The sequence below is a fragment of the Zea mays genome, chromosome 4, assembly GCF_902167145.1.
Source record: "Zea mays cultivar B73 chromosome 4, Zm-B73-REFERENCE-NAM-5.0, whole genome shotgun sequence".
In the NCBI taxonomy this organism is placed as follows: Eukaryota; Viridiplantae; Streptophyta; class Magnoliopsida; order Poales; family Poaceae; genus Zea; species Zea mays.
Genome location: NC_050099.1, coordinates 81,533,578 through 81,546,550, shown reverse-complemented (window position 1 = coordinate 81,546,550; position 12,973 = coordinate 81,533,578).

Genomic DNA, 12,973 nt, shown 5'->3' with positions numbered 1-12,973 from the left:
GAGACGTGGGAGGGAGACAGAGGCGGAGCGGGGGCACGGAGCTGCGGCCCGAGGTGTGCTCTAGCATGGCGAGATCTACGGTGGGGACAGAGTTGCGCGAGTCTGTCTAGCACGTGCGCGGAAGACGGCAGGTCCCGCACGGCCCGGGCGACGGCCTCGCGGAGCACCTCGGTCTTGCGGCGCAGGCCGGTGCCAAACTCGGCGAGGTCACGGCGGTAGGCCTACGCCGTGCGCGAGGATATCGGGGGCGGATTTGGGGCATGAGTTAGGGTTTTACCTGGTCAATTTGGGGGTGAGAGGAGCCCGACGCCATTGCGGAGATGCAGCGAAGAAGGGGATGGGGGCAGAGGGCGCCGGATCCACCTTCGCTTCCTACAACGGCAATGGTGGCGAGGTGGTGGTCGTCGCTGAAGAGGAGGAGGAGGAAGGCAAGCGGGGGCTTGAAGACGATGTTGGTCCCCGCCCTGCCGTCGTCGCCGTTGATCTCTCACGCTCCCACCGCTCCCTGGTCTCTATGCCTCCCTCACTCTCATGGCTATGTAGCAGGCGCGCGCGATGCGCGGGCATCGGGGGGTGGGGATTGCATCGCGGGGTGGGTGCAGGGGCGACATTCGCGGGGACGGTCGCGGGGGTAGGCGGGGGGATGGCGAGGGGGGAGGCGGAGGCACGAATGTGGTCTACACTATCGTCTTAATAGTTAGTAGAGGTTGAATAAGAAGACGATTCTAATCCCTTCAATCCTCTCCGGTTTTATGACTCCCAAACTAGCCTTTAGAGTTACAGAGGCTTGCAGAACAAAATAAGAGCTCCCAAACTAGCTCCTGCTCCTTTAGGAGCCCTTCCAAACAACACCAAAAAACAACTCCCAATAAAGAGTACTTAGAAGCCGAAACTATTTTTGGAGGGAAAACGGAGAAAACAATTGGCTCTAAGTGGCTCCTGTCCTGTTCCCAGTCCTGTCCCTCTCATGTTTCCCATGCCTTGTGCCTCTCCCGTTCCCTGCCCAACGCCCTTCACTCAGCCTTCACCGCCCTGCGCTTGAGGTTGCCAGTTCGTGTCCAATATCTCCTCCTTGCCCAACGCCTGTTGATGTGGTCCCGCACCTGATATCTTCTCTCCGCTAGCACTACACGACGGTTGATTTACAGTGACCTACGGTTTGGTTGCTAAAAGCACCTTCAGCGACCTACGGTTGGTCGCTAAAGACTTTTAGCGACCCATAAGGATGGTCGCTATAAGTGTCGCCACTAAAGGCTTTAGCGACCGACATTTTTTTGCGACCGATCATCGGTTGCTGAAGTTGTACATTTAGCGACCAACTGTTGGTTGCTGTATTGATAGCAACCAACCGTTAGTTGACATTCTATAAATTTAGCAACCAACCGAAAGTCGCTCTATTTACAATTGTTATTAATAATAATATACAGATAATTATATATACAAAAGCACCACAAACCACATATTTTTATACACATAATCACAAAGACATACACAGTTGATCAGTAAACCACAATCATAAATCCATCACATAAACACAAGCACTACAATTAGATATATTCACAAAAGCACCATAATTATAATATCATTCACAACTAGCTTTACATATAGCTAGCTAGATCATTCACAAAAGCTCTAGAGTTGATCATTCACAAAAGCTCCAGAGTTGATCAGTCACAAAAGCACCACAGCGAAATCACTCTAGCTTCAAGCAGTTGAAAAGCCCACAACTACACTAATGTTTCACATCACTACAGCTATAGTTCAAAAGCCCACAACTACATCACTCCATAGCTGACCAGTCACAAAAGCACCACAACTACACTAATGCTTCAAGCAGTTCAAAAGCCTTCACACAACCACTCCAACTTCTTGTATCCTCATGTTTTAAGGCACAAGCTTTCTTTGTCCAGAACGCCCTATAAAAATACAATAAATTAGTATATTGTTGCTACATTTGCAAATAAAAATACAATTTTGCTGCCTCATCTACCTCCACTAGACGGTGTTGCTGCCTGAAATGATCATGATGCCCAAGAGGGGGGGTTGAATTGGGATTTTCTAAAAATTCAACAAATATTAAACCCTAAGCAAGAGCCCAACTTCACCCAACTACTAACAATAAGTAAATACTACTAGAAAAACAACAACCCTAAGTCATTACTTCAAATACTTGCTAGGCAATTGAACAAAGTGAAATGCTCAAATTAAATAAGGAATGTAAAGCAAGGTTGAGAAGACTCCTCCAATTTTTTGCCGAGGTATTGAAGAGTCGGCACTATTCCCTAGTCCTCGTTGGAGCACCCGTGAAAGGGTATCGCTCCCCCTTGGTCCTCGCAAGAACCAAGTGCTCACTATGAGGTGATCATTTGCCACTCCGGCGCGGTGGACCCCTCACGACCGCGTACAATCTTTAGCCGGGTCACCAACAAATCCTCCGGGGTGATCACCGCGCTCCAAACGTCACCAAGCTGTATAGGTGATGCCGATCACCAATTGTAACAAGCCATAGACTTTCACTTGACCAAGAGAAGCCTAATGCATGTGGTGTGTGCTCTAGGTGGCTCTCACTTGCACTAATGAGGTCCTAACATGGGATTAAGAATTTCTAATCACCTCACTAGGCTTTGTGGTGCTTGCAATGCTCTAGCAATGTGTGAGCTTTATGTGGGCAGCAAGACACTCAATGAGGTAGGTGGAGGGGGTATAAATAGCCCCACCCACCAAACTAGTCGTTACCTGGCTGTTCTGCGCATGACCGCACCAGACAGTTCGATGCGCCAACGGTCGGATCCAACAGCTAGTTCTAACAGCTAGCCGTTGGGCTGACAGCACACAAGACAGTGAACAGTACTGTCCGGTGCACACCTGATAGTCCGGTGTGACCAATAAAATTCAACTTCTCAAATCGTTGCTCTCGGGTTTTCTCGGGGGTAGAGGCGCTGTCCCTAGGGCTGGATGGCCCCACTATCAGGGGGCGCACCGGACAGTCCGGTGCCCCTAAGACAGAAACCCTAATTCCTTTTTCCTTTGGTTTTTCTAAACCGTTTCCATTCTAACTTGTGAGTGTGTTATAGAGTGACACCTAGCACTAGATGTGAGTGTGAATATGCACCAACACTACACTAGAAATCTCTTGGTCAAACTACTCATCCACAACCCCTCTTTATAGTACAAATAAATAAAAATAGAAGACCAATTCTATACCAAGTGTCTGCAACTCCTTCAACACTCGAAATATGAAGACCTTCATCTTTTGATTCGTCTTTTCAGCCGCCGCTTCAAGTTCTGATCTCAGGGATTCTTTTCACCGTTGTAGCACAACTTCCTGTAATGTGACCTAACTTACCATTTGCTCTGCAAAACACACGTTAGTCACATATAATCTAATGTTATCATTAATCACTAAAACCAACTAGGGGCCTAGATGCTTTCAATCTCCCTCTTTTTGGTGATTGATGACAACCCTACAGGAGTGTGAGAGTAGTTTGTTTGTTTTTCTTCGAATAGAGAAGATGGTTAGTTATACTCAACAAATTTTGGCAGAAAAATTCGTGTAATAAAATAGTAAGTATAAGCGCATACACAATGTAAGTTTCTTGTTCTATAAGAATGAAATGAAATCTGTGAACAAGAACTGAACGACTGGTGATAACATCATAGGTGAAAACATAATACACACACAGTCATTAACAAACATCGAGAGCATATCATAGAGTTTGTGAGTTAAGCGTCATACAAAAGTGGATCTAGTACAGAAAATATCAAGCATATATATTACATCAAAATATCAAAGGCACTCTCAACTAACTCCCTAACTCCCCTAGCTCTCACAACTCATATCTCTCCCCCTTTGGCATCAAACACCAAAAGGGTTACCCGAACCTACAGACCAGAAGAGGAAGGAGGAGGCGAAGGCGCATCAGGTCACGGTTGAGGCAGAAGTGCAAACGCAAGCTGAGGATCGAAGTCAGTCTCGGATGTAGGATTTGTAGTAGAAGCTGGAGATGGTACTAACTATGACATAGGCTGCGGTGCAGGATCCGGCAGAGCTGGAGCAGTCACGAACACCGCCACGGTAGTAGTGGTAACAGTAGATGCTGGTGGCACTGGCGGCTGAGCGCTGACGGGTCTGATGATCGGTGTTGTGAAGTCCAAGGTGACCGGCCTAAGAAGAGAGATAGAAGGACCAAGAGAGTGGAGCGGGGGTCCTGACTGAAGAGCGGGAACCACAACAGCCTGAATCGCTGGAGAAAGAGCAGACTGCACTTGTGGAAGCTAAACACCAATGTGCTAGAGAATATGCGTCATGAATGCCCGATGCTCTGCCCTGTCTACAAGGAGCTACTGCTGGAGGGTGTCCTGGCGGTCCTAAATAGTCTAAAACATCGATAGCATCCACTCGGACATCTGCCACTGAATAGCTGCCTAGCAGGCCTGCTCTTCTGCCAGATGAGCCTACTGCTGAGTAAGAGACTAAAGAATAGCAGCTAGGGCAGGGTCAATAGCTGGAGGGGCAGCAGGAGCAGCACTAGAACTACTAGCCTCGTGATCATGGGAACGAGGTGGCACAGGAGGCGGTGGCGGGATCCCTAGGTCCTCATCATCATTGGAAGAAGAATCTGCAATGGCACCCTGAGCCTCGAACTGTCTGATAGCCTCATCCTCAGCCCTGATATTTGCTACTAGATCTAGCGCTGGAACTAGGTCCTCAGGAGCTAGGCGATAGAAGCCAAACTGAAGGCGAGAGGCCTCGAGGGTGGCTTGGAACTGAGGAGGCCTGATTAGCTTTGCAAAGATGTGACAGAGGTAGTGAGCATATGGCAGCCGACGGGGAGCACGGAGACCATCCAACACTGTATCCTCGACCTCACAGATAAGAAAATCAACGACGTCAAACTATGAGTGAGAGATCAAGGCACCAAGTAGCCAGAGCTGAATATGTGTGGTGGCCTCCCTGTATCCCATCCTGGGTAGCAAAGTCTGTCTCATCAACTTATAAAGAAACTTCACTGCAAGAGTGAAGTCGGCAGGAGAACGTCACGACCCATCTGTGAACGGAGGTCTGAACAGGGCAACGACGTGGGCTGTAGCTAGTGCAACTCCGCCGTGAGTGTGACGGGGTGGATCTAACGTGCCGTAGCACAAGCTGTGGAGCCTGGTCGTTGACTCAAGAAATCCAAAGAGTTGTCTGATCTGAGTGGCATGCAGAGTGACATCCTCGCGCTCAAAGCGGAACCTCAGCCACTGATGATCAGGGTCTATCCAAATTGTGGCATAGAATACTCTGACCCACTCCTCAATGTATCTGCCACTAGAGGTCAGAAGTCAAAGCAAACCTGGCAGATAAGAGAGGTGACCCTCTAACTTGGCACCGGCGGCTGATAGAAACGTAGGGAGATCCAAAAGTCGGTGCACCCTCAAAGCAATCTGAGCTCACAACTGTTCCCTGAAGAAGGACTCCTGAGTCCTGGTGCTGATGAGTGGCACAACTGCTGGGTCCCTCTGGGCTAGCAACCAAGACTCCACGGGTATGTGTCTGAACCAACATACACGGGTTGCAGTGGCTCGCTGAAGATCAAGCAGATGCGGATCAAAAGCAAGCGCTCTCACCTCAGTCTCATCACGCTCCCTGAAGCGAGGTGGAGGAATGGGTGGAGCAGAAGTGGGAGCGGGAGCAGTGGAAGCTGGAGTGGTGGAGGTGGTGGACACAACAGGCGTGGTGGATGGCTCGGATGCGACAGAAGCTGGTGAAGTGGGAGGCGGAGTGGAGACTATGGCGGAAGGAGTGGGGGAAGCAGTGGAGCGAGGCCGAGACGCGAGGCGACGAACTCGTTAGGCAATCTGATCAGAGGAAATCTAGAGCTGGCCTCCCTGCTCAGCCTGATCTGCTGTTGCTGCCGCTGCAAGTGCTGCACGTGCGGCTCTATCCATACTCCTCTTCTTCCTGCCCTCCTTCTGCTCAAGATAGACTATCTTGCCTTTGACCTGTCTGAAGTGGTGAGGAGTGTCCTCGTTGTCTCCTCCCCCTGATGGTGTGACATTCTTCGTCCGCACCATCCTGACCTCACTGCTGCAAGGTAGAGTGAAAAGATAAGCGAGAGTAGAGAGGAGTAGATAAGGTTTCAAATAGAGTGATAACTACCTGGGAACTTCTCAAGAGAGAAAAGATCTAGGCAGGATAGGAGACGTGCAAGCGAGCAGGCGATATCAATGAAATGAAAGAGGAGGTGAGCACGTATTAGTCACATAGTCATAAGTATATGAAATGTGAATAAATACATACACAGAGTTATGACACAAAAACTGAGTGATTTAGAGAAACATAGGTCAAACGACGCGAGAACGTCGTTTGAACGATGAATTGTGCCATAGAGAGTTTGAAATTCGAAATGAGGCATGAAATGACTTGGAATTGAGTCGATACTTCACAGATAGGTATATATGAGTGAATAGGAGTGAAGTGTGTGCTTGGTTTGAGGTTTGGCGAAGAAAATGAATTTTTGGCACTCGGCTCAGAAAGGTTCACTACAAAGGTAGAGAGGTGGTGTAACAGGTGTCTAGGATATCAGATAGGCGTGAAATTTGGCGAGAGTGTTACTGGAAGTGGTAGGAGTGTGTTGGAAAAAGTTGGGGTCAATTTGATCTATTTTGACTGGTTTGGGCATTTCATCGAGCACCTAGCTGCGGGGTTTTGAATTGAGAGTGAAATGGCTGATTTAGAGGTTGAAACCCTCCCTAGGGAGCTCAATACTTGCAGGGGAACTCATGGAGCACTAGGCACACACACAACCACTAGGATTCACAGATTTCATAAGGTTTTTGAGAGATTTTCAAAAGGTGGGAGGAGTGGGCTGATTGCTTCTCATTGGAATGGAAGAATAGAGAGACGGAAGAAGAGGAGGTGCTCACCAGAGGGAGAGAGGGGGAAGCAGGGGTTGGAGGAGCTTTGCTGGAGCACCCCGCCGGTGATCGCCGGCGGCGAGAGGGAGATCGTCGAGAGGAGGATAGAGATAGAGAGAGGTGGCTACTAGGATGAAATGAGCCTGCCTCGAGCTCAGGCAGGGAAAAGTTTTTTAAAAACGAGTTATGGGCACACCGGACAGTCTACAGTGCCTGTCCGGTGCACACCAGACACCGCACAGTAGTTGTCCGGTGAACCACCCTACAGGGCAGCATAGGAACAGATCTGTGAGCGCTCAGCCGATGCACCGGACAGTGCGCAGTGCAGTGTTCGGTGCACACCAGACTGTCTAGTGTACCCAGACAGAGGGAATTTTGAATTTTTCTAGGAAATTTTGAACCAAACCAAATCCCAACTTATAAGCACACAAAAGAACACCTGTTGGGACAGGTATTGGTACCCTCACATATTCTTTCATATTTTTCAAAATATTGTGCCATAGGCTAGATAATTTTTAGAGAAAATAGGCAAATGGCGAGATTTGCATTTGGATTTTGCTCTAGAGGTTTCATGAATGAATTGAGTTGTGAATACTCCCCCTAAGTGCAGTACCACATGCATATCTCAAGAGCCAACAATTGCATAGTAAATGAAATTTAAGTACCAAAAAGCTTAAACGCTAGGACTTGTCAAGTTTGAGCCTGAGTTAAGCTTTTTCACTCACTTTGTTGGCGGTTATCTTAACTAGGTTAGACAAGCCCTAGATGCAATACAAGAAATTTAAATATGCAATGCAAGCTTGACATCACCATTTTATAATTAAGTAAAATTTCTGAGATCAAGAATATTTAGCTCATTCCTCAACATACAAAAGCGGGTTTTGTCTAAGGGCTTTGTAAAAATATCCGCTAATTGATCTTCCAATCTCACTCCTTCTAGAATAATATCTCCTTTAGCAACATGATCTCTAAGGAAGTGATGATAGATATCAATGTGCTTGGTGCGAGTGTTGTATAGGATTATTAGCAATTTTAACAGCACTCTCATTATCAGACAACAAAGGCACCTTTCCTAGACCTACACCATAGTCTACAAGAGTTTGTTTCATATAAAGAATTTGTGTGCAACAAGCACCAACGGCAATGTATTCCGCTTTGGCGGTTGACAAGGCAACACTATTTTGCTTTTTAGAGGTCCATGAAACTAGTGATCTAAGCAAGTGGCATCCTCCGGATGTACTTTTTCTATCAATTTTGCAACCGGCATAATCCGAATCGGAATAGCCAATTAAATCAAAAGTAGCTCCTTTGGGATACCAAAGGCCAACACTTGGGGTGTGCTTAAGATACCTAAGAATTCTTTTAACAGCGCAAAGATGGGCTTTCTTAGGATTTGCTTGAAATCGAGCACACATACAAACACTAAACATGATATCGAGCCTAGATGTGGTTAGATACAATAAACTACCAATCATAGAACGGTAGAGAGTTTGATCAACCGGATTACCTCCCTCATCTAGGTCGAGATGTCCATTAGTAGGCATGGGTGTCTTGATTGGTTTGCACTTCTCCATATTGAATCTTTTCAACAAGTCTTTGGTGTAGTTCTCTTGTGAGAGGAAGTTCCCATCTTTCATTTGCTTGACTTGAAAGCCGAGGAAGAAGGTTAGCTCACCACATCTCGAACTCCTTCGACAACAACTCACCAAATTCCTTGCAATGACAATCATTTGTCGAGCCAAAAATTATATCATCAACATAAACTTGACAAATGAAATATCACCGTTATGTTTCTTTGTGAATAGAGTTGTGTCGATGGTCCCGATCTTGAAGCTCTTCTCAATGAGGAAGTCGTGAAGATGCTCATACCAAGCCCTTGGAGCTTGCTTTAGACCATATAGCGCCTTGGACAACCTGTAAGCATGATTAGGATATCTAGGGTCTTCAAACCCAGGTGGTTGCTCAACATATACTAGTTCATTTATGAAGCCATTTAAAAATGCACTTTTTACATCCATTTGATAAAGTTTTATGTCATAGCAAGATGCATATGCAAGAAGGATACAGATGGCTTCAAGTCGAGCAACTGGTGCAATGGTCTCTCCAAAATCTAAACCTTCAACTTGAGAGAACCCCTTTGCAACAAGCCTTGCCTTGTTCCGCACAATTACACCTTGATCATCTTGTTTGTTTTGGAACACCCATTTTGTTCCAATGACCCTTGCATCTTGTGGAGGCTTCTCACGGGTCCAAACTTGATTCTGGGTGAAATTGTTTAATTCTTCATGCTTGGCATTCACCTAGTCTGGATCCTGTAGCGCCTCATCTATACATGTAGGCTCAACACAAGAAACAAAAGGGTGATGTTCAATAAATGAAGCATATCTTTGAGAACAAGTGATAACCTCTTGTGAAGGACTCTCAGTGATTAGATCTTGTGGATGTGCTTGAAGTAGTGATGAGTTCCTCTTGTCAACCACTTGAGAAGAAGATCTTGGAGCATCAACATCTTCAGCTTGTACCCTTGCTTATTCATGAGAGACAAATGTATCTTCATTTGCATGCCTCTCATCTTTTTCATCATCATGTGGTACATTTGATGAAGAAGGCCTATTGATATTTTGCACCACTTCTTCATCTTCTTTTGGTTTGATGGCTACAATTGGCATGTTCTTCATAGCTTCCCTAAGTGGTTTATCACCTACATCATCAAGATTTTAAAGTGCTCCTTGGGAGCCATTAGTCTCATCAAATTCCACACCATATGTTTCTTCCACCACGCTAGTGGCATGATTAAATACGCGATATGCTTTGGATTTTGATGAATAACCAAGTAAGAAACCAATATCACAACGTCTTTGAAACTTCCCTAGGTGATGGCATTTCTTGTAGATGTAACATTTGCATCCAAACACCCGAAAGGAGACGTCTGGCTTTTTTCCATTTAGCAGTTCATAGGGAGTCTTCTTAAGTAGCCGGTGAGGAAATAGCCTGTTTGATGCATAGCATGCAGTGTTGACAGCTTCAGCTCAAAACCTCTCCGTTGTGTTATACTCATCAATCATTGTTCTTGCAAGAGTGATTAAGGTCCTGTTTTTTCTTTTAACAACTCCATTTTGTTGAGGTGTGTATGTTGTAGAAACTTCACGCTTGATCCCAATTTCATCGCAGTACTCATGAATGTTGGTGTTGTCAAATTCCTTTCCGTTGTCACTCCTTATCTGCTTGATTTTGCAGTCAAATTCATTTTGAGCCTTCTTGGCAAACTTATTGAATATTGATGCAACCTCAGACTTGTCATGAAGAAACAACACCCAAGTATATGATGAAAAGTCATCAACAATAACCAGACAATAGAGGTTGCCACCAGCACCTGCATAAGTTGTTGGTCCAAATAGATCCATATGAAGTAACTCTAGTGGCCTTGATGTTGACATAAAAGCTTTTGTAGGATGAGTGTTAGCAACTTGCTTTCTAGCCTAACATGCACTACAAAGCTTGTCCTTTTCAAATACAACATCCTTCAATCCTCTAACCATGTCTTTCTTTAGAACCTTCTTGAGTGTGCAAATTCCAACATGTGCAAGCCTTCTATGCTATAGCCATCCAAGAGATGCTTTGGTAAAGAGGCAAGTCCTTAGGTTTGCATCTTCAGAGGAGAAATCCACTAAGTATAGGTTGTTGTATCTAAATCCTTTGAATACCATTGAATCATCATCCATCTTAGACACAACAACCTCTGTAGGAGTGAATAAGCATTGAAGGCCAAGATCACAAAGTTGACCCACTAATAGCAAGTTGAAGCTTTTGTAGGTGTTATTTTCAATTTTGATCTCTCATTTAATTGGGTTGGTATCTACTTATACTTAGTAACTGCTAATAAAATTTTGACCAACTTTAAAATCAATGCTCAGCTTTAACCATCCTCCTTGGTAAGCCTTACACTTCACATGAGCTCCCACCTTTGGTGAGTTCATGCACATTATTCCCCACAACTTGTTTACCGATGAACGTATGTGAGCTCACCCTTGCTGTACTCATATCCCCCTAGGTCAAGGATAGGTACCACAGGATGAGGCGCATGAAGGATGTTGTGATGAGTTCATGAGTGGTCTAGGTTGTCGTCTCCCAGTCAACTATGGTTGTTGGATCGTTGTCTCCTTATGATGTAATTATTTAATTATTTTGTACAGAACTGTGTTATATATTAAAGATGTGACATTTTTTCTATACCATAAGTCATCATATGTGTGAGACTTGGTCCCAGCACACTTGGTGATTATTTCACGCCCGGGTTTTGGACCCCTGAAACACGGTGTGACATGAATTCTATAGTTCCCAAGGGTTTCTAGAGAGAGATAGGCAGAACACCAAAGGTAGACAACCTATAGGCTTACCGGATGATGGGGTCGAGATACACAGGTCACACTCTCACTATCACCAAGAGGGGCTACCAACCATAACTATGTGAATAGGATGGCACGTTATAACAGTGGTCAAGCAAAGTTTGAACACTGAAGCACTTCCTAGATTAGAGGGTCAGATCTAACTACCCTAGTGACCAGGATTAGGAGTGGCTTATAACACCGCCAAGCCACATGAGACTTGATAAACAAAGACTAACACAATCCTAAGCATTGAGTTAAAGTGCTCCTAGACTACCGCAACAATAACGAAGAAGTAAACGTAAAGTAATGTAATACTTAAAGTAAAAACATAGGTAGTACTCATAGTAGAACACAAAATAACAAGATTTCACTTGATAGTCGATGATACAGAAGAGATATATCCAAGGACTCCAATGTAACACCCAAAATCGTATTTTGGGATCTAGAAGAATTCTTCAAAAAGATGTGAACCAAAATGTCAAGCTAATAAGGATTGTCCCACTTTTGAATTTATTTGTTTTAGATAAATATATGGTAATATTAAAATTTTGATGGTTATTGTTTAGATTTGAATATTGGCACTGGAGTTTGAATTTAAGTACATAGAAAGATTTTCCTTTATTGGAGTGGATTATTTATTACATAAATATATTCCTAATTGAATTATATATATAATGAAATAATAAATAAAGTAAATAAAATGAAACCTTGCATTTCATGCTGGATATATGTTTTTGCATTTGGATGGAAGTGTAAATTCTAACTTAGAATAAAAGGGATTTGAAATTTGAAGTAAAATCTAAAAACTAAAATTAGAAAAGAAAAAGCCGAAACTGTTGTAGAGTGGGCTGAAACCTACTCTAGCCCACTCGCCTCCCTTTCCCATGCGCGGCCCATCTCCCTTGGTTCACCCTGCTAGGCCCACTCCATTCACTTCCTTTTTTTTGTTTTTCTAGTGACACTTACATGTGGAGCCCGCAGCACAGCCTCACATCCCCGCTCCGTTCATGTGTGTGTGTTGTCCAGTCAAGCCTATGGCGTGTGGGACCCACAGGTTGGTCTCTCTCCAAGCCCTCACGCCATGTTCTGTCACTGACTCATAGGCCCCGGGGATCGGATGGTTCCCTCGCCTCTATCTACAAGAAACTCAAACATTCTATCGCTGACAAGTGGACCCTTGGTAGTAGCTACTTCACCCTCACTGCTGAGAAGCATGAAGAGAGAGGGAAGTTGGCCACCGCAGAGGATCCACGTACACCATCGCCTGACCTTCATCCTTGTAGGTTGTGGGAGTTCACCGAATCACGCGCGATCGTGCTGGGCACGCGACAGGGCAGGATTAGCTGATGGCGCCATGGAAATTGCTCACCAGAGCAATTTGGTCGACATCGAAGCCTTCTGCTGCATATCACATGGTAAGGAGCACCCGGATCGAATTGTGTTGCCTTCCTCTTTGCGTAGGGCTTTGTCGGACTGTGTTAGGATTGTGGTTGCACCAGGATGGCTGCTCACCGGTGTTGGCACCGCCGCGTGTGTGTGAGTGCCACCATGCTACCCAACAGGGAGGGGGAAAGCGCCCCTAGCCGTTGGATCTAAGGCGGATGCACGAGATTATATCGTGATATCGGTTCGGATCGTGGTCGTTTGGGCCATTGATCTCAAATCGGATGGCCACGGGTTGATAC